This window comes from Choloepus didactylus, chromosome 13 (genome assembly GCF_015220235.1).
Source record: "Choloepus didactylus isolate mChoDid1 chromosome 13, mChoDid1.pri, whole genome shotgun sequence".
Lineage (NCBI taxonomy): Eukaryota > Metazoa > Chordata > Mammalia > Pilosa > Megalonychidae > Choloepus > Choloepus didactylus.
Window position 1 is genome coordinate 59,667,258 of NC_051319.1, and position 22,170 is coordinate 59,689,427.

Below are 22,170 nucleotides of genomic sequence, written 5' to 3' on the forward strand. Positions count from 1 at the left end.
TTAGATGAGAGGATTCTTTTCCAGATTTTCCAATGTGCTGAATTCTTGCAGGCCAGCAGGGTATTCCACGCAGTCCAATTCACAGGGGTCACAGCCCAAGAAAGGTCACTAGTGCCTGAAGATGGCAAGTCTATGCAAACCTAACACTGGGTTCAATTGTGTGCATGAGTTACCACTGAAGCCCACTGTAGGTAGGTGTTCATTAGGGCACTATGGGTGAAAAGAAAGATGTTTATGAGGAACAATAAGGGTTAATTCCTGCTGCTCTAACAATATACATCTAAACTTCCATTTGTTGATAACAAGGTACCAGGCAGAGGAACATTATGGGGAAGTTTTAAATACCAGATATTCTTCCCCTGCAAATCCTGTGAGTCCTCTACTATTACACAAATTGTTAATCTGGGCATAAGAAGGGTCCACATAGTAATGAATGCGTTCCCCTAGGAAAAGGAGGCCCCAAATTGGTGATAAAGATTAACAGGCATTTTATGAATAAACTGAGGTCTTATTACAATATTTTTAGTTGGTCCTATTCCCCAGGGACTTAGGACTCCTAACCAACATGGCTGCACAGGCCAGCACTAAGGCCAATTGACCTTGTTTTCTCCATTCTTTATGGTCTGACACACAGGGAACAAGTTATCACTATATCCCCACTTAGACTGTAAGGTGGCTGGCCCTTTAATTTGGATTCTCAATGCTTGTATTGGTCCCACCATTTGCATTTCAATGGATTCAGGTGCAACAGCCCAGCCTGTGGCACTGCATTCAAGCAAGTTAAGGCCTAATAGAGCCTTTTAGTCCACTGATGCAGGGAACTTTTATCATTCTTTAGCTGTTCCTTTAACAAACCATTCATTCTTTCAATAAGGCCCACAACTATGGGATTGTAGGGCAGATATTAACATCCATTTAAAGTCCCGATGCATGGCCCAGGACTGGGCCATTTGCCCAGTGAAAAGAGTCCCCCAATCACTGTCTATCTGTGTAGGTATAACATACAGAGCACTTATTCCTTCTAGACTGCATATGGTGGACCGCTGGTTTGCTTTCCCTAACAGGAAAGCTAACAAAAGTCCTGTAGCTGTGTCCACAGCAGTAAAAGTATAACTCACCCCCTCCGAGACTGGAAGGTGACCAAAGTGACCAATGTAGTCCACTTGCCACTAGGTCACCGAGATTTGTGACCGGCCAATGTGTCCCATCTGATATGATAACCTACATGGTCAACACAGGGAGCATAAAGGGCACTCTCTAGTGATGTCCACTAGATGCTGGCGCATGATTGGCAACTGGAACTGTTGACCCAAATGACACAAGATTTAATACCCTCCGTGTCTGCTTTTCTGATGAAGCCATTCTGCCACTTCCCAGGTTTCAGCTGTCCTGCTCCAAACTCATGTGAGTGCAACTGCTTCCACACTCCCAAGTAACATGTCAGGACTGTGAGCAGGGACATGATAAACTACCTTTTGTCATTGGCAGGCATCCCAGATATCTTTCCACAATTATTATCCCCAGAGAGGGCAAACTATGGTCATCCATTGCTCCTGCTTCCACATGGCCATCCAAGTCCTAAGTCCTTTGAAAACAGCCCAGCTGTCAATACAGACGGTGCATCTCCTGGTTCATGTACTATCACCATACATACTTTGCTTAACTCAGCCCACTGACTGCTTCGCATAGAGCCAGTATCCCACCATATAGTGACAGTACTGGGTTATACTGCCGCAGCTATCCATGTGGGAGGCTGCCCACTAGCAGACCCATCAATACACCAAGCAGACTCAGGAATGGTACCCATGTCTTCCATAGTGGGCATTTCAATAGCTATTTCAGGTACAATGACTTTAGCTGTTGAATATTCTATATAGGACACTAGTCTGAGAATCTCATGCATTTCTGCACTCAGAGGGCTGTTACTGAAAATGCTGTGCTGTAGCAGGTAGGCTTTCTGTTTAGTCAGTGTGCTCAGTTGTGCACTACCAGAGCATCGCTTGGAAGCCATATCGGTTATCCACCCCTGAATAGGGATGGCTGTTTTCAAGGTGATCAGACATCTTTGCATCAGTCCCTCTACTTACAATAAGGCAATATATGCAACACACAATTGCTTTTCCAGGGAGCTGTATCTCAGTTCTGCCTCTTTCCATAATTGTGACCAAAATCCAAGGGGCATTCATTTATAATGTTGCCTCTGTCACAGACCCCACCCAAAGCCAATATCAGTGCTGGTTACACCAAATTCACAGGGCAGGTCTGAATCTATGCCCCCAGTGCTTCTGCCTGTGTTTCTGCCCTTTCTGCCTTTTCAAAAGCAGCCTATTGGGAGGTGTCCTATTCCCAGTGACGGCCTTGCCTAATCAAAATATACAAAGGTTTTAACATTTGGGTTAAGTGAGGAACAAAAGGCCTCCAATATCCCAACAACCCCAAGAAAGCCATTAGTTATTTTGGCATTTGTGGCACAGGGAAACAATGCACCTTATCAACAACAGCAGAGGGTATAGTTCTTATCTTACCCAACTAAACAATGCCCAAGAATCTGACGTAGCAGCCAGGGCCTTGCAGTCTGTCGCCATTGATTGCCCACCCTAGACTCTCAAGGTGCAACAGCAATAAGCCTGAAGCTTCTTTTAATTCTGAAAGAGAGTTATTCGTTAACATTACATCATCAATTTAGTGAAATAGAGTTACACTTGCAGGACTTTTCCACTTGGCCAAATTCTTTGCCACGAGACCACAGCAGTTGGTTGGGCTATGAACATAGCCTTCAAGAAGCACAGTAAAATCCATTTTTGGCCTCCCCAAGTGAAGGTGATTGCAGGCTGGCTTGATTTTTCTAGAGAAAAGCTAAAGAAAGCATTAGCGAGGAGGCGGGGCAAGATGGCAGACTGGTGAGCTGTATGTTTTAGTTACTCCTCCAGGAAAGTAGGTAAAAAGCCAGGAACTGCGTGGACTGGACACCACAGAGCAATCTGTCTTTGGGCATACTTCATACAACACCCATGAAAACGTGGAACTGCTGAGATCAGCGAAATCTGTAAGTTTTTGCGGCCAGGGGACCCGCGCCCCTCCCTGCCAGGCTCAGTCCCGGGGGAGGAGGGGCTGTCAGCTCCAGGAAGGAGAAGGGAGAATTGCAGTGGCTGCTCTCATCGGAAACTCTTTCTACTGATTCAAACTCCAACCATAGATAGACTGAGGCCAGACACCAGAGACTCTGAGAGCAGCCAGCCCAGCAGAGAGGAGACGGGCATAGAAGGAAAACAACACGAGAAGCTCCAAAGTAAAACCAGAGGATTTTTGGAGTTCTGGTGAACACAGAAAGGGGAAGGGCGGAGATCAGGCCTTGAGGCGCATATGCAAATCCCGAAGCAAGGCTGATCTCTCTGCCCAGGGCACCTTTCCTTAATGGCCCTGGTTGCTTTGTCTATTAGCATTTCAATAACCCATTAGATCTCTGAGGAGGGCCTTTTTTTTTTTTTTTTTTTTTTTTTTTTTTTTTTTTTTTAATCCTTTTTGCTTTTTCTAAAACAATTACTCTAAGAAGCTCAATACAGAAAGCTTCAAAGAATTGAAATTTGGGCACGTCAAGTCAAGAGCAGAAATAAGAGAGCTCTGAGACAAAAGGCAATAATCCAGTGGCTGAGAAAATTCACTAAACAACACAACTTCCCAAGAAAAGGGGGGTGTCCGCTCACAGCCACCATCCTGGTGGACAGGAAACACTCCTGCCCATCGCCAGCCCCATAGCCCAGAGCTGCCCCAGACAACCCAGTGTGACGGAAGTGCTTCAAATAACAGGCACACACCACAAAACTGGGCGTGGACATTAGCCTTCCCTGCAACCTCAGCTGAATGTCCCAGAGCTGGGAAGGGGGAGCAGTGTGAATTAACAGAGCCCCATTCAGCCATCATTTGAGCAGACTGGGAGCCTCCCAACACAGCCCAGCAGCCCAGAACTGCCCTGGGGGGACGGCACTCACCTGTGACATAGCACAGTCATCCCTCAACAGAGGACCCGGGGTGCACAGCCAGGAAGAGGGGCCCACTTGCAAGTCTCAGGAGCCATACGCCAATACCAAAGACTTGTGGGTCAGTGGCAGAGACAAACTGTGGCAGGACTGAACTGAAGGATTAGACTATTGCAGTAGCTTTAAAACTCTAGGATCATCAGGGAGATTTGATTGTTAGGGCCACCCCCCCTCCCCGACTGCCCAGAAACACGCCCCACATACAGGGCAGGCAACACCAACTACACACGCAAGCTTGGGACACCAATTGGGCCCCACAAGACTCACTCCCCCACTCACCAAAAAGGCTAAGCAGGGGAGATCTGGCTTGTGGAGAACAGGTGGCTCGTGGACGCCACCTGCTGGTTAGTTAGAGAAAGTGTACTCCACGAAGCTGTAGATCTGATAAATTAGAGATAAGGACTTCAACTGGTCTACAAACCCTAAAAGAACCCTATCAAGGACAGCAAATGCCACGAGGCCAAAAACAACAGAAAATTATAAAGCATATGAAAAAACCAGACGATATGGATAACCCAAGCCCAAGCACCCAAATCAAAAGACCAGAAGAGACACACCTAGAGCAGCTACTCAAAGAACTAAAGATGAACAATGAGACCCTAGTACGGGATATGAAGGAAATCAAGAAGACCCTAGAAGAGCATAAAGAAGACATTGCAAGACTAAATAAAAAAATGGATGATCTTATGGAAATTAAAGAAACTGTTGACCAAATTAAAAAGATTCTGGACACTCATAGTACAAGACTAGAGGAAGTTGAACAACGAATCAGTGACCTGGAAGATGACAGAATGGAAAATGAAAGCATAAAAGAAAGAATGGGGAAAAAAATTGAAAAACTCGAAATGGACCTCAGGGATATGATAGATAATATGAAGCGTCCGAATATAAGACTCATTGGTGTCCCAGAAGGGGAAGAAAAGGGTAAAGGTCTAGGAAGAGTATTCAAAGAAATTGTTGGGGAAAACTTCCCAAATCTTCTAAACAACATAAATACACAAATCATAAATGCTCAGCGAACTCCAAATAGAATAAATCCAAAAAAACCCACTCCGAGACATATACTGATCACACTGTCAAACATAGAAGAGAAGGAGCAAGTTCTGAAAGCAGCAAGAGAAAAGCAATTCACCACATACAAAGGAAACAGCATAAGACTAAGTAGTGACTACTCAGCAGCCACCATGGAGGCGAGAAGGCAATGGCACAATATATTTAAAATTCTGAGAGAGAGGAATTTCCAGCCAAGAATACTTTATCCAGCAAAGCTCTCCTTCAAATTTGAGGGAGAGCTTAAATTTTTCACAGACAAAGAAATGCTGAGAGAATTTGCTAACAAGAGACCTGCCCTACTGGAGATACTAAAGGGAGCCCTACAGACAGAGAAACAAAGACAGGACAGAGAGACTTGGAGAAAGGTTCAGTACTAAAGAGATTCGGTATGGGTACAATAAAGGATATTAATAGAGAGAGGGAAAAATATGGCAAACATAATCCAAAGGATAAGATGGCCGATTCAAGAAATGCCTTCACGGTTTTAACGTTGAATGTAAATGGATTAAACTCCCCAATTAAAAGATATAGATTCGCAGAATGGATCAAAAAAAATGAACCATCAATATGTTGCATACAAGAGACTCATCTTAGACACAGGGACACAAAGAAATTGAAAGTGAAAGGATGGAAAAAAATATTTCATGCAAGCTACAGCCAAAAGAAAGCAGGTGTAGCAATATTAATCTCAGATAAAATAGACTTCAAATGCAGGGATGTTTTGAGAGACAAAGAAGGCCACTACATACTAATAAAAGGGGCAATTCAGCAAGAAGAAATAACAATCGTAAATGTCTATGCACCCAATCAAGGTGCCACAAAATACATGAGAGAAACATTGGCAAAACTAAAGGAAGCAATTGATGTTTCCACAATAATTGTGGGAGACTTCAACACATCACTCTCTCCTATAGATAGATCAACCAGACAGAAGACCAATAAGGAAATTGAAAACCTAAACAATCTGATAAATGAATTAGATTTAACAGACATCTACAGGACATTACATCCCAAATCACCAGGATACACATACTTTTCTAGTGCTCACGGAACTTTCTCCAGAATAGATCATATGCTGGGACATAAAACAAGCCTCAATAAATTTAAAAAGATTGAAATTATTCAAAGCACATTCTCTGACCACAATGGAATACAATTAGAAGTCAATAACCATCAGAGACTTAGAAAATTCACAAATACCTGGAGGTTAAACAACACACTCCTAAACAATCAGTGGGTTAAAGAAGAAATAGCAAGAGAAATTGCTAAATATATAGAGACGAATGACAATGAGAACACAACATACCAAAACCTATGGGATGCAGCAAAAGCAGTGCTAAGGGGGAAATTTATAGCACTAAACGCATATATTAAAAAGGAAGAAAGAGCCAAAATCAAAGAACTAATGGATCAACTGAAGAAGCTAGAAAATGAACAGCAAACCAATCCTAAACCAAGTAGAAGAAAAGAAATAACAAGGATTAAAGCAGAAATAAATGACATAGAGAACAAAAAAACAATAGAGAGGATAAATATCACCAAAAGTTGGTTCTTTGAGAAGATCAACAAGATTGACAAGCCCCTAGCTAGACTGACAAAATCAAAAAGAGAGAAGACCCATATAAACAAAATAATGAATGAAAAAGGTGACATAACTGCAGATCCTGAAGAAATTAAAAAAATTATAAGAGGATATTATGAACAACTGTATGGCAACAAACCGGATAATGTAGAAGAAATGGACAATTTCCTGGAAACATATGAACAACCTAGACTGACCAGAGAAGAAATAGAAGACCTCAACCAACCCATCACAAGCAAAGAGATCCAATCAGTCATCAAAAATCTTCCCACAAATAAATGCCCAGGGCCAGATGGCTTCACAGGGGAATTCTACCAAACTTTCCAGAAAGAACTGACACCAATCTTACTCAAACTCTTTCAAAACATTGAAAAAAATGGAACACTACCTAACTCATTTTATGAAGCTAACATCAATCTAATACCAAAACCAGGCAAAGATGCTACAAAAAAGGAAAACTACCGGCCAATCTCCCTAATGAATATAGATGCAAAAATCCTCAACAAAATACTTGCAAATCGAATCCAAAGACACATTAAAAAAATCATACACCATGACCAAGTGGGGTTCATTCCAGGCATGCAAGGATGGTTCAACATCAGAAAAACAATCAATGTATTACAACACATTAAAAACTCGAAAGGGAAAAATCAATTGATCATCTCAATAGATGCTGAAAAAGCATTTGACAAAATCCAACATCCCTTTTTGATAAAAACACTTCAAAAGGTAGGAATTGAAGGAAACTTCCTCAACATGATAAAGAGCATATATGAAAAACCCACAGCCAGCATAGTACTCAATGGTGAGAGACTGAAAGCCTTCCCTCTAAGATCAGGAACAAGACAAGGATGCCCGCTGTCACCACTGTTATTCAACATTGTGCTGGAAGTGCTAGCCAGGGCAATCCGGCAAGACAAAGAAATAAAAGGCATCCAAATTGGAAAAGAAGAAGTAAAACTGTCATTGTTTGCAGATGATATGATCTTATATCTAGAAAACCCTGAGAAATCAACGATACACCTACTAGAGCTAATAAACAAATTTAGCAAAGTAGCGGGATACAAGATTAATGCACATAAGTCAGTAATGTTTCTATATGCTAGAAATGAACAAACTGAAGAGACACTCAAGAAAAAGATACCATTTTCAATAGCAACTAAAAAAATCAAGTACCTAGGAATCAACTTAACCAAAGATGTAAAAGACCTATACAAAGAAAACTACATAACTCTACTAAAAGAAATAGAAGGGGACCTTAAAAGATGGAAAAATATTCCATGTTCATGGATAGGAAGGCTAAATGTCATTAAGATGTCAATTCTACCCAAACTCATCTACAGATTCAATGCAATCCCAATCAAAATTCCAACAACCTACTTTGCAGACTTGGAAAAGCTAGTTATCAAATTTATTTGGAAAGGGAAGATGCCTCGAATTGCTAAAGACACTCTAAAAAAGAAAAACGAAGTGGGAGGACTTACACTCCCTGACTTTGAAGCTTATTATAAAGCCACAGTTGCCAAGACAGCATGGTACTGGCACAAAGATAGACATATAGATCAATGGAATCGAATTGAGAATTCAGAGATAGACCCTCAGATCTATGGCCGACTGATCTTTGATAAGGCCCCCAAAGTCACCGAACTGAGCCATAATGGTCTTTTCAACAAATGGGGCTGGGAGAGTTGGATATCCATATCCAAAAGAATGAAAGAGGACCCCTACCTCACCCCCTACACAAAAATTAACTCAAAATGGACCAAAGATCTCAATATAAAAAAAAGTACCATAAAACTCCTAGAAGATAATGTAGGAAAACATCTTCAAGACCTTGTATTAGGAGGCCACTTCCTAGACTTTACACCCAAAGCACAAGCAACAAAAGAGAAAATAGATAAATGGGAACTCCTCAAGCTTAGAAGTTTCTGCACCTCAAAGGAATTTCTCAAAAAGGTAAAGAGGCAGCCAACTCAATGGGAAAAAATTTTTGGAAACCATGTATCTGACAAAAGACTGATATCTTGCATATACAAAGAAATCCTACAACTCAATGACAATAGTACAGACAGCCCAATTATAAAATGGGCAAAAGATATGAAAAGACAGTTCTCTGAAGAGGAAATACAAATGGCCAAGAAACACATGAAAAAATGTTCAGCTTCACTAGCTATTAGAGAGATGCAAATTAAGACCACAATGAGATACCATCTAACACCGGTTAGAATGGCTGCCATTAAACAAACAGTAAACTACAAATGCTGGAGGGGATGTGGAGAAATTGGAACTCTTATTCATTGTTGGTGGGACTGTATAATGGTTCAGCCACTCTGGAAGTCAGTCTGGCAGTTCCTTAGAAAACTAGATATAGAGCTACCATTCGATCCAGCGATTGCACTCCTCGGTATATACCCGGAAGATCGGAAAGCAGTGACACGAACAGATATCTGCAAGCCAATGTTCATAGCAGCATTATTCACAATTGCCAAGAGATGGAAACAACCCAAATGTCCTTCAACAGATGAGTGGATAAATAAAATGTGGTATATACACACGATGGAATACTACGCGGCAGTAAGAAGGAACGATCTGGTGAAACATATGACAACATGGATGAACCTTGAAGACATAATGCTGAGCGAAATAAGCCAGGCACAAAAAGAGAAATATTATATGCTACCACTAATGTGAACTTTGAAAAATGTAAAACAAATGGTTTATAATGTAGAATGTAGGGGAACTAGCAGTAGAGAGCAATTAAGGAAGGGGGAACAATAATCCAGGAAGAACAGATAAGCTATTTAACGTTCTGGGGATGCCCAGAAATGACTATGGTCTGTTAATTTCTGATGGTTGTAGTAGGAACAAGTTCACTGAAATGTTGCTATATTATGTAACTTTCTTGGGGTAAAGTAGGAACATGTTGGAAGTTAAGCAGTTATCTTAGGTTAGTTGTCTTTTTCTTACTCCCTTGCTATGGTCTCTTTGAAATGCTCTTTTATTGTATGTTTGTTTTCTTTTTAACTTTTTTTTTCATACAGGTGATTTGAAAAAAGAAGGGAAAGTTAAAAAAAAAAAAAAAAAAAAAAAAAAAAAAAAAAAAAAAAAGATGTAGTGCCCCCTTGAGGAGCCTGTGGAGAATGCAGGGGTATTCGCCTACCCCACCTCCATGGTTGCTAACATGACCACAGACATAGGGGACTGGTGGTTTGATGGGTTGAGCCCTCTACCATAAGTTTTACCCTTGGGAAGACGGTTGCTGCAAAGGAGAGGCTAGGCCTCCCTGTATTTGTGCCTAAGAGTCTCCTCCTGAATGCCTCTTTGTTGCTCAGATGTGGCCCTCTCTCTCTGGCTAAGCCAACTTGAAAGGTGAAATCACTGCCCTCCCCCCTACGTGGGATCAGACACCCAGGGAAGTGAATCTCCCTGGCAACGTGGAATATGACTCCCAGGGAGGAATGTAGACCTGGCACCGTGGGACGGAGAACATCTTCTTGACCAAAAGGGGGATGTGAAAGGAAATGAAATAAGCTTCAGTGGCAGAGAGATTCCAAAAGGAGCCGAGAGGTCACTCTGGTGGGCACTCTTATGCACACTTTAGACACCCCTTTTTAGGTTCTAAAGAATTGGGGTAGCTGGTGGTGGATACCTGAAACTATCAAACTACAACCCAGAACCCATGAATCTCGAAGACAGTTGTATAAAAATGTAGCTTATGAGGGGTGACAATGGGATTGGGAAAGCCATAAGGACCAAACACCACTTTGTCTAGTTTATGGATGGATGTGTAGAAAAGTAGGGGAAGGAAACAAACAGACAAAGGTACCCAGTGTTCTTTTTTACTTCAATTGCTCTTTTTCACTCTAATTATTATTCTTGTTATTTTTGTGTGTGTGCTAATGAAGGTGTCAGGGATTGATTTAGGTGATGAATGTACAACTATGTAATGGTACTGTAAACAATCGAAAGTACAATTTGTTTTGTATGACTGCGTGGTATGTGAATATATCTCAATAAAATGATGATTTAAAAAAAAAAAAAAAAACTGAATTTAATTAAAAAAAAAATTTCCCCTGTTGCAGTTTTGCCACTAGACTCTGAGCTCCTTGAGGACCAGAACATTTTCTTGTTTGCTTTTGAATCCCCAAGATTTAGGTAACATGTAATACACGTTTGTTAAATGAAAACAAATAAAGTTTTCTCTCAGCTCCAATAAAAAAAAAAAAAAAAAAAAAAAAAAAAAAAAAAAAAAAAAAGAAAGCATTAGCAATATCCAATACAGAATGATATTGACACAATTGAGTACTAATTTCTTGTAATGAACCACCAATGTTTGGAACACTGGCATACAATGGTGGTGTTATCTTGCTTAACTGCTGATAATCTACTGTCATGTGCCATGCTCCATCAGGCTTTTGTACTGGCCATACAGGAATACTGAAAGGGCTATGAGTGGTATTATTATCTCCACCCACTCCAACTCTTTGATACTGGCAGAAATTTATTGGTGCCCTCCTGGAATTTTATATTGTTTTTTAGCCACAACCCTCCAAGGTGGGGGTACTTTGACAGGGGACCATTTGCCTGCCCCTTTAAAAACATGATGATCACTCTACACCAGAGGCAGAATTCCCCAATAGCGCTATGCAATGTGCCATTCTCTAGAAGATCATTTCCTAAAACACTCCAGTATAGAAGACATACATATTGTATACACTTGGGGTGGGGGCAACCTCCCAATTTGTAAAGTTAGACTGTGCTGCTTTGCCTGAATCATCCCCCACCCACCCACCTATAGCCATCTATATGCAGTACTAGTCCCTGGAATGGGGCTACATTCCCATAAATTAAGGTGCATTCAGCTCCCATATCTACTAGTGCTAACACTTGCTACTGGTTAATATAAGACCAATAAGCAGTTAATTCTACATCCAATCCCGGGGGTCCCCAGCTATTGTTTGCGCCCAGGGATCTTGGCATCCCCCCTATGGAAGAAGGAAAGGGGCATGCCGCACCTCTCCCGGGGGAGTAGAAGGCTCCCAGGCTTACACTCCAAATGGAGGTTTCTTTCCTGACTTCCTTTCTCCCTCAGAGACTTTAGAGCTTACTTTAGTAAATCTCTGGCCCTTACGCAGTTTGCTCCATAGTTTTACCAGGAGTGCATTAGATTGCTTGTCTATTGCTTTTACTTTTGTGCCTGCAGTGATGAGATCCACCACATGTGCTTGCAGGATACCTGATTATGGCCGTCATACTTACAGGGAGTCTTTCCCATTGCCCTCACTCCCTTTTTTCCACAGCCTCCCCACCTCTCTGAGGTCAGTTACAGCCTGAATGGCAAGGGAAATGGGCTGTCCTACCAGCAGACTTAGGATAGGCATGAGAGGCCCATAGTAATGGTTGTGGGCAGTATTCAATACCATGGCTTTCATTCCTACAGTAAAAGCTTCAGTGTCAGGACCTATGAACACCATGACATACATGGTGAGTTTCATTCCCAGCCCTCTTAAAATGCCTTGTAGCTCTTCCATATTTTGTCAATGGGGGGTATTTTGTGGTATATCCCCTTCATTATGGCATGCAGCCTTACACCCACCAACCAGTCATACCAATAAGGAGGTGGTTTTTGCAATAGCTGAAGGACCATACAACATTGTTATAGTAAAGGGTGCATCTGAATAGATACCACTCATTTCCACTCCAGACAGCACTACCCCTCTGCTGCAGTGTCCCTTAACTTCAAAAGCCAACAGGGTAAGGATTCCTGGTTTTTTGTCTATACTGCTGCCCTAAATTGTCCAACTCAGCAGCAGTACAGTCTCTCACAGTAATGTTCAGGAGGTTGGAATTGCTGAACCACAGGGGGTTAATCTTGTGATGCCTTCCATTTCTGTTGTATCATGGGATACATCCGTTGGGGCTCTTCATCCTTCCCTACCTCCCATTCTTCCTACCCTTCCTTTTCCAAGGAGGACTCTATGGGGTCCCACGCTTTGAGGGCCCACCGTGAAGCAGCTAAAATCCTCTGGACTCGAGCCTGAGACAACTTACAGCCTTTGACTCAGGCATATCTGCATGCCAAAGTCTAACTGATTGTCCACTTGAAGCAGGCAATCAGAGTGCTTCATTTCCATCTGAGCAAGGCACGTATCTCTGTAGTATTATTTTCTCCTCCAAACAGTGCACAGTAGCTTTCACCACTTGTTCTGCCTTGGTAGTCATCCACAAGACTCCTAACAGTGGCCACGCTATGGCTGCTATTTGGCATTCTCTTTTCTTCTTATTCAAATTTACCTGTCCTATTTGTTCCAAAACAGTAATCCCGCAAGAGTTTTCAGGGCATACCCATATTCTCATGGTGGTCCCCATTCGTCTAGGAGGGAACCCACCTGCCACCTCTCCCTAGGTGGATGATATGGGCCAATTTGGGATTGTCCCCACAGATTCTCCCTTCCCAGGACTTATGCCTGCTACAGCCAGCAGTTCTTTGGTCTCCTGGCTGGTCTGCCAATTGTTCCAACCCATCCCAGCCTCAAGGCTGAAGAACACATCAGGCACGGAGTCAGACATTAGTAATAGGACTTACAGACCAGAGATGCATTCATGGCAGCAGCTGGCCAGGAAAGATGGAAGTTAGCACTCTGCAAAGAGCAGAGGGTACCAGGGTGTGGTTCATAAGTGTTAGGATAAAGACATTCCATAAAAAAAAATTAAATTTAATTTAATTTAAAAAAAAAAGATATTCCATAAGATGTGAGAACAGAGTTTTGGCAGGGTCCTGTGATGCAGAGATGTGGAGACCAGTCATCAACAGTGATCATGGAAAGGGAGTTTTGCTTTGCTTATGATATCATTTGTACATTCTTTCCTTCCCTAGGTCGGTCTGATGACCTTTAACATCTGTCCCAGTCAAGTAGGCAGCTATGTGGAATAACTCACTTTAACGGGGAGGGCACCTGGGCCCTGAGTCCCCAAAATGATGCTCAGTATCACTGTGTTGTGAGCGACATCGCTTGTCATTTGGTAAACACAAATAAAAATCACAATGAGATACTATTTCATATGACTAGGATGGCAATAACAATAATAACAGGACAATAACAAGTGTTGTTGATAAGTGAAGAAACTGAAACCTTTATACACTGATAATGAGAATGGGAAAAGATGCAGCTGTTTTGGAAATCAGTTTAGCTGTTCTTCAAAAAATTAAACAGAGTTATTGCATGATCCATTAATTTCACTCCCAAGAAAATACCCAAGAGAACTGAAAATCTACATTCACACAGAAATTTGTTCAGCAATGTTCATTGTTATTGCATTATTCACAATCACCAAGAAATGAAAATAAATCAAATGTGTATCAACTGAACAATGGATAAAAAAAATGTGGTATATACATGAAAAGGAATATTTTTTGGCCATTAAAAACTTTTCTGATACATGTTGCAACACAGATGAACTTTCAAAATATCCATGCCTAAGTAAAATAAACCAGAGAAAATAAACCACACACTATATGGTTCCATTTTTATGAAATGTCCAGAATAGACATATCTATGTAGACTGGTATTTGCCTGGGGTTACTGTGACTGGTAATGGGTTTGGCTCTCTTTTTTGTGTTAAACCTCAGATCATAAAAAATTCTGGAATTAGATAATGGCGATGTTTGCACAAATTTGTATATATACTTAAAAACCAATGAATTACATACTTTAAAAGGGTGAATTTCATGGTATTTGAACTATAGCTCAATAGTAAAAAAAAGTCTAGAATGAAGTGTTCCTCAAACTTTAATGTGCAGAAGCATCATCTGTTGAAACAAAGATTCCAAGTAGCTCTGAGGTGGGACCTGAGATTCTGCATTTCCAGCAAGCTTCCAGGTGATGCCAATACTGATGGTCTGTGGAAGACGCTTTGTGGAAAAAGGTAGAGCACACCTTTCACATTTTGCTACTGTCTACCTCTACCAGACTTATTATACTTTAGAATAAAAATGCCTTAAATTTAAGACATTAATTTGGACCAAATAATTTATAATATAAACCTGTAAATTTAGTTAACTTTAAAATAAAGTAAATCCCAATATTTCTTACTAGGATATTCTAGGGATAGCATGGGTTAGAATGCAGGAGACACAGAGTCTACTAGTTCTCCCTTTAACTGGCTACAACCTTAGAAGTGTCACTTATTGCTGACTTTCAGCTTTCTCACTTTTGAAGTGTTAGGGATTCATTAATTTTTAAGATTCCTTCAAGTTCAAAAATTAAATTACTTGCTGCCAGGAGATTTAAGACTTTTTCCCAGTAAGACATAAGTTCACAGTTAAAAACTCAATAAAGAACAGTTTGAAGTAGGAAGGCAGGGAATTCCATGTTGAGATTGATGATAAATTTCTTTAAATTATCCTTTTAAATACAGCAAGACCATAGTTTCTATCACTTCCTGTACTAGCACCTGGAGTCATAAACCCAAGAAAAGTTAATCTTCTTTCAAGTTAAATAAAGTTCTGCATGGAAAATATAATCTATCTACCTTAGCGGTCAGCCTTATATAGCCTGTGAAGAGTACACAACCCTTAATACATGAGCCAGGAAGATTCCAAACGTACAACTGTGTTTAGTGGATATGTTCTGTTAATAAAATTATGAATAACATACAGATGCAAAAAAAAGTAAATTATTGATACAGTAGACCTTTGCCATTCTGGATTTAACACTCCTTGTTTTGACTGTGCCTCAAAGATGCTGAAGTTCAGGGCATGAAATCATTAATTATTTTGCTGAGCCACTAATTTAAAATATATTCACAGGGAAAGTACAGTACTGAAATAAGTCACTTAACCAACAGCAGAACAGTCTATTCAGAATCCACATTGCAATGAAGCTGTTGTTTCCTACTTCTCTAGGATCATTTACGTATTAATTAACCCTGTTGAAGTAAAAATTAAAAAAAAAAAATTGCTTCTTTTGAGGGCATTCAAAAGGTAAGCCAATTACCAAAGCTAGTGACCTAAGTAAAGAAAACTGAAACTTTGGATAAAATAAAAAGGATAATGATGAATTTGGCAATATGTCAGATATACAATATAAACCAGTGCCTAACAGCTCCATGTGGAAACAAGAAAAAGTTTTCATGAAAATGTCTTAGCCAGTGAGTGTTTCCATCAGTGCTCCACTTACCAAGTGGGAAATTAAGTTTAATGGAAGCTTAAAAGGCTGTAGAGAAAGGATATGCAAATACTCCATGGAAGTATGTTTATGAAGAAAGCCAGAAGACTCTACAAACATTTCCATATTCACCTTGGATTCATTCCTAAAAAATATCAAAGGATCTGCTGAGAAAGATTCCTCTGAGAGAAGAGTCACTGCCAAATAGTCTGGATATAGTAGAAATCTGAGGCCAAGTTAATTGGTTTACATGATTATTCTTTCATTTCTCAGTTAGGTACATTTGAACTCCACGTGTTGTTCCTTGTTTATTAGGAGAGAAAACTAAGTATTTTCTCTATAAAGAAAGCAAAATTCTAGTCTTTAAATTCTGACTTCCTTTCTGCCACTTTCTCTCATATATGTGGAGCAAACTTTAATATTACAGAAACTGTATCAACTAAACTAAGCAATAGTTAAGACAAATCTACACACAAAAAAAACAGGCAAGTGGGGGTTGATGAGAAAAAATAACAAATAACATTTAGAAATAAAACCTAATTAATCCAAACCACATTATTTATAGATTTGAGAAAATGAGACAACAGCTAATTTAAATTTTCCTTTTATATGTTAATTGTTACTTTGTGAACAAGACTGTGAGAGAATTATTAAAACATTCATATGACATATGAACACTGAATGAACCAAGAAATGTATGAGCATGCATTTATAAGCAAACAACTGACATAAAGTAAACTGAGTATCTATGTGTTTTTTGTCTGCCCACCATGCTTTCACATCATCCTTCTGATAAGAGCAGACCTCATCCTCTTGAGAAACTTCTTCTAACTCATTGTGATCCTACTGTCAATGATACTGACCCCTCCACCTTAACCCCAACAGGGGAAATCACAATTTTCCTATAAGAAGGAGAAATCATCTTTTTAATTGGATAAAACTGTAAAACCGGGAGGATATTAACTTGCTGCTGCTGTTCAAAATCATCTTCCAGTAGCACAAAGGCAGGCCATTGTGCTGGTTTGAATCTAATATATTACCCCACAGAAGCCATGTTCTTTAATGCAATCTTGTGGGGACAGATTTATTAGTCTTTTGATTAGGGTGGGACCTTTTCATTAGGTTATTTCCATGGAGATGGGACCCAACTGTTCTGCTTTGCTAATGCTGCCAGAATGCAAAACACCAGAAACAGATTGGTTTCTATAAAGGTGGGTTTATTTGGTTACACAGTTACAGTCTTAAGGCCATAAAGTGTCCAAGGTAAGGCATCAACAATAGGGTACCTTCACTGAAGGATGGCATTTATCTGGCATCTGCTTGCTCCCAGGTTGCGTTTCAAAATGGCATTCTCTAAAATGTTGCTCTTTGGGCATTTTGTCTTCTCTTAGCTGCAGCTCCCCTTCAAAATGTCACTCTCAGGTGCTCTCCAAAATGTCACTAACAGCTGCTCTGTCCTTGTCTGTGAACTCCTTTATACATCTCCAGTGATCCAATTAATACCCACCCTAAATGGGTGGGATAACACCTCCATGGAAATTATCCAATTAAACATTTCACTCACAGCTGACTGAGTCATATCTCCATGGAAACAATCAAAGGATTCCAATCTAATCAACACTTAATACACCTGCCCCCACAAAATTGCAAAGAACATGGTGTTTTCGGAGACATAATAATCCAAACCAGCACACCAACCAACTGAAGGTGAGACCTTTGATTAGATCATTTCCATGGAGGTGTGACCCCATCTATTCTGGGTGAGTCTTAATTAGATCACTGGAGTCCTTTAAGAGCTCAAGGAGAGAAGATGTTCAGAGAAGCTGAGAGAGCTATTTTGGAGAGAAGCTAAGATATGTAATCCAGTGTTTCCCTTTGAGAGAAACTAAGAGCCAACACAGACCCAAACTCTTGGAGATGCTGGGAGATGCAGACAGAAGGACGCTGGAGATGCTAAGACATGAAGCCCAGAGTTTACCTGGGAGAAGCTAAGAGAGGACTCCCAGATACTTACACAGAAACACCCAGGAGAACCAAGTAGAGAGCTGAGAGAAGCTAATAGAGACAGAAGCCCAGAGACATTTTGAAGACAGCCACTTTGAAATGCAACCTGGGAGAAAAGGACCAGGAGACACCAGCCATGTACCTTCCCAGCCGACAGAGGTGTTTCAGACACCATTGGCCTTCCTTCAGTGGAGGTATCATCTTGTTGATGCCTTCATTTGGACACTTTCATGGAGTTAGAACTGTAAATTTGTAATCTAATAAATCCCCTTTATAAAAGCCAATCCATTTCTGGTATTTTGTATAACAGCAGCATTAGAAAACCAAAACAGCCATCCATGATAAGAAAAAATCAAGCCAACACAATGGGAAGCAAACTTCAAAAACAGAGCTGTCTGAGACTGAGATCCAGCTAAGCTTGAAGCCATTCCTACCCACTCTCATGTTCTGTTACATGACATACACAATTCTTCTTATGTTTGAGTTAGAGATCGATTCCTGTCAGTTGTCCAATAAAGAGACATGTTATTTATAACTTATTTGTATCAACTTATTAAAACAGGGCCCCTAGAAAAGTCCACTGTAATAACATAAATTCATTTTCATCCATAAAACCTGGGGAACAGGGTTACAAGTTAACTGAATATTGTGATACTCTATGAATCATCACATAATAGGCAATTGTTCAATAATTAGAAAATATTAGACACAATAAAATCACTTTTAGTGTTTTGGTGTTATATAAGGCAGTCAGAACATCATATAAATCATTACAGTTGACACAGGGGAGGAGGCAAGATGCCTGATAAGAGAGAGTCTGGGTTCACTTATCTCCCAGAAAAAATAGAGGACAGGCAGAAACTGTCCAGAACAACTGCTCTGGGGCTCTGGAGATTAGGGGAGTGCTGTGCAACACCCAAGAAAGTGCAGGACAAAGAGACAGAGAAGCTGTGGTGAGACAGCATGAGCAGCTCCCCTCCACTCCATCTCTTGGTGCACATCCCCCATTCTTGGGCCAGAAAGCTTCAGGGTCTCTAGTACCTAGTGGTATTGGCAAAGGCAGACTGAAAGGGCAGAGGTGGTCCACATTCTAAAGAACAGAGCAGAACACAGTCTAGCACTGTTCCAGCTTTCGGCCAGTGAATTTGGACTGCTGGGACCAGTTCCTAACTGCCTGGCCAGGTGCTGCTACACCATGAGCCAACAGCTAGGAATCCTTCTGAGGGCTGAGGGTAAAAAGTTGCCAAGAGTGTAATCTTGTGACAGGCAAGGAAAGTGGACCTCCAGGAAAACATCTAAAAGGCTTTGGGGCAAAGAGGGCCATATATTGGGGGCCAGGAAAGCACACCCTTGGGGAGAATTAAAGGCTTTTTGTCGTCTTTAATCCTCTCCTGAGGACACTGTGGAACTGGTGTGCAACCCCTTCATGGGTCCCTGGCCAACCCCTAGTTAGGTAATACCATCTAGCCATGTGTCAAAGAAGAGCATTAACACATAACCAATCAACAACAAAAGCTTTAACAAGAGACAGTAGCTGACCTTCAAGGTAAAACCACCAAGATAATCCAATACCTAGACATAAGCAAAAAATAACAGGCCATACCAAGAAACAGGAGAATATGGCCCAGCCAAAGGAGCAAATCAAAAAGTCAGAGGAGATACAGAATCTGGATGTTCAACCCATACTCTTAAACCAATTCAAATGGATGGCTACAGAGATTTTGAAAATATAAAGACACTGGGTAAGCATAAAGAATTTGAAAGCTGCAAAAGAAAAAATAACAGATTTTATAAGAATGAAAGGCACAACAAATGAAATTAAAAATACACTAGAGGCATATGAAACAGATTTAAAGAGGCAGAAGAAAGGATCAGTAATCTAGAAGACAGATCATCCAAATCTGGACAGAAAAACAGATGAAGAAAAGAAAGGGAAAAATTTAGCAGGGTCTCAGGGAACCGATTGACTACAACTGACTGACAACAGAAATACACAATATTTATGTAAGGGGTGTCACAGAAGGAGAAGAGAAGGGAAAAGGGACAGAAAGAATATTTGAGAAAATAATAGCCAAGAATTTCCCAACTCTTATGAAAGATATTGATAACAATGTCCAAAAGCGCAATGTACTCCAAAATGAATAAATACGAATAGACCTACTCCAAGACACATAGTAATCAGACTGTCCAATGCCAAAGAGGAGAGAATTCTGAAAGCAGCAAGAGAAAACAGATTCATTAATAAAAGAGATGCCAGATAAGACTAAGCTCCAATTTCTTATCGGACACCATGGAGGCAAGAAGACAGTGGTATGACAGATTCCAGATACTGAAAAAGAAAAACTGTCAGCCAAGAATTCTATATCCGGAAAAACTGTCCTTCAAAACTGAGGGAGAGTTTAAGTTATTTACAGCAGCTCTGAAGCTGAGAGAGTTCTTTAACAAGAGATCTGCAATACAAGTCCTGCAGGCTGAAAGGAAAAGACAAGAAAGAGAGGTTTGGAGAAGAGTGTAGAAATGAAAAGTATCAGTACAGGTAATTAATAGGGTAAAAAGAGAGATAAAAATAAGATATGAGATATAAAACCCAAAGGGTAAAACAGTTGAAGTACATACTGCCATTACAGTAAAAACATTGAATGTAAATGGATTAAACTCCCCAAAGACACAGAATGGCAGAATGTATTAAAAACATGAGCCATGTGTATGAGGTCTTAAACAGGCTCATCTTAGATCTAAAAATACAAATAAGTTGAAAGTGAAAGGCTGGAAAAAGATATTCCATGCAAACAGTATTTTAAAAAAAAAAGCTCAGGTATCTATACTAATATTGGACAAAATAGACTTTAAATGCAAAGCTGTTACAAGAGACAAAGAAGGATATTGTTTATTAATAAAAGGGAAAATTCACAAAGAAGAAATAAAAATCAAATATATATGCACCTAACCAGGGCGGCCCAAAATACTTGAGGCAAACACTGGCAAAACTGAAGAGGGAAACAGACACCTGTACAGTAATAATTGGAGACTTTAATACACCACTCACATCAACAGAGAGAACATGTAGGCAGAGGATCAATAAAGAAAAAGAGAACTTCAATAATCTGATAAATGAAGTACACCTAACACACATATACAGAACAATACACCCCAAAACAGCAGGATATACATTCTGCACAAGTGTTCATGAATCATACTCCAGGGCAGAACACAAGTGGAGGCACAGAAAAAGGTCCCAATAAATTTTAAGACAGAAATTATACAAAGCACTTTCTCTGATCATAATGGAATGAAGCTAGAAATTAACAACAAGTAGGGGACAGAAAAATGCACAAATTTATGGAAGTTAAACAAAACACTCTTAAATAATCAGTGGATAAAAAAGGAATTTTGCCAGGGAAATTAGTAAATACCTCATAACTAATGAAAATGAGAACATAACATATCAAAAGTTAGGGGGTGCAGCGAAAGCAGTGCTAAGAGGGACATCTGTTGCCCTAAATGCCTACATTAAAAAGGAAGAAAAAGCCAAAATCAAAGCCCTAATCACATACCAGGAGGAATTAGAAAAATAACAGCAAACTAATTCCAAAGCAAGCAGAGAGAAAGAAAGAAACAAAGACTGAAACAGAAGTAAATGAAATTGAGAACAAAAAAACAAAGACTCAACATCAACACAGCAACATAAATAGCTACTGAAAACCTCTCCCCAGAGATTCAGCAAAAGACAATTCACACTTGCTCAGAACTCTGGAGTAAGGTATAGAATGGAGAAGGATCCCACAAATGCTGAATTGAGGAAAGAGTAAAATATCAGGCAGGAAAGTTCAGTCATCTCCCCTGCCTCTCATTTGGTCCCATGCAGCTCAGTCCCAAAGGCAGCAGCCAGGACCCCTCCTACTTCCCACCATGGACAGACTATAAAATTTCTCAAAGCAGTGAGACAGATCCCCACTTACACCCAGACACAGATATGCAAGCTCACTAGAACCCTTGGCAGGGCATAAGCTGCAGGGGAGGGTAAATACAAAAGGGCAGCAAGGAAGACCTTCCAAAATGGAGGATCAGGGAGGAAACCACAAAATCTTCCCTAAAGGCAGCAAGAAGCCAGGCCAAAACTACCCAAATCAACTGTTTGGGGACCTGGGGACAGGGGAGGACATTTCAAGGTCCAAGTCAGTGGTAAATGAAGAGTCTGAGAAAACATGGACAGAGACTATGTTTCTAGCCATGGGTCCTGCTACCCATTCCCCAACCTTGAGGAAAACAGCAGTTGGAGGCCTGATCCTTGCCCTGGAGGTGGCTGCAGCTGGGGCAGCTGGGGGAG

General features: G+C 40.4%; 1 protein-coding gene across 2 annotated transcripts in view; it reads right to left on the minus strand.

The window, feature by feature from the left end:
* DTWD2 (DTW domain containing 2) overlaps positions 1-22,170 on the minus strand; it is a 232,896-nt gene that overhangs the window by 73,837 nt on the left and 136,889 nt on the right. The gene's annotated exons all lie outside the window — the stretch shown is intronic.